Raw genomic sequence first — 1,254 nt, 5'->3', positions numbered from 1 at the left:
TATCCCCTGTGTGCCTTGTCGACTCAGTTGTATTGCTATACGAAGTTATTACGTTTTTTGTAAAACGAACTAATGTACCCAGGTACATTATGTAAGTGAATAAAATTAAGTTAAATAAACTGAAATGAAAGAAATAAATGAAATTACAACACCTAAAAAATTATGAAAGTTTTTGGAAAGGAAAAGAAAACCGTAGTCGTATAAAATTATATGTAGAAACTCAGTTTAATTATTTATGAATTTAGACACTTTTTTCTTGTTTTTTCTAGTTTTATTTTGTAACGATATTTCGCGATTAATTTCTTGTGCTCGAATGTACGTTCGCGTCCTTACCAGGCATAAAATTACTTCTGTAAAATTTTGATACAAACTGTATACAATAATTATTTTCGAGAGAACATATAAAATTTAAACAAGCATATGCGCCCGCAATACTAAACGGCTCCAATAAGTGTCCGTCGTCCGGCCGTCTGACAGCTATTTTATCCGGCCGAAGTACGCCAGACATTGCCGAGACTGCACGAATATGACATGGCAAGCTGCTGCGCACGAGCCTTCTTTATAACCAGTAGGTCCATTTCGTGTCGGCACATTTGATCTCCTTTTCGGATCACGTGAGCATCCACCATGTTAAATCCAGGACCGAATTGAAAAAAGTGCCTTACAAGTAATAAAACAGATAAGTAATAATATGGATTCGATCAATAAATTCAATATGTGAATCGAATAAAACGTTTTATTAGTAACAATTATTCGTAAGAGTGATCACTAAAAAAAATTTCTGATGTAATTGCTTATAAATTGTCTGCACATATGGGTACTGGTTATACTGTGGTATAACCAGTAGGTCCACAGTTTTTTTAAATAAACTCTACTAAATTCTATTGTACATTTTGCTTCAGCGCTTGCTTTTGTAGTATTTTTTAATTCTGATTTTATTTCATTGTTGATGTTGTTAACAACAGTTTGAACAGACACACTTGCTCCGCCCATCTTTGTAAAAAAGAAAGATCAGTATTGTTTGTGAATAGAAGAGTGTAGTGTGAATAGAAAAGTGTAGTGTAGAAAAGTGAGGAATTCATTTAACTAATTATTATTGAATAAAATAGAATCTTTATTACATCTAGCTCATACAATAGCCATAGAAGGGACTTGGTTTACAATTTTTTCAGCCACACTCATCCATCCATTCTTTCTATTTTGGCCTTTAAAATCTAAATCATTCTCTTACCAAAATCATCGTGCTTATACTAG

General features: G+C 32.9%; 1 protein-coding gene across 1 annotated transcript in view; it reads right to left on the bottom strand.

Annotated features, from left to right (window-relative positions):
• Nucleotides 1–605, bottom strand: part of LOC105461819 (kelch domain-containing protein 4) — a 27,781-nt gene extending 27,176 nt beyond the window's left edge. Inside the window, exon 1 of the mRNA XM_011708322.1 lies at nt 441–605. The gene's annotated coding sequence lies outside the window, so the exon portion shown is untranslated. The remainder of the gene's footprint in view (nt 1–440) is intronic.
• Nucleotides 606–1,254: the final 649 nt, after the last annotated feature.

The sequence above is a fragment of the Wasmannia auropunctata genome, unplaced genomic scaffold (assembly GCF_000956235.1).
Source record: "Wasmannia auropunctata unplaced genomic scaffold, wasmannia.A_1.0 LD276928.1, whole genome shotgun sequence".
NCBI lineage: Eukaryota > Metazoa > Arthropoda > Insecta > Hymenoptera > Formicidae > Wasmannia > Wasmannia auropunctata.
This window is presented reverse-complemented; position numbering and strand designations above follow the sequence as displayed.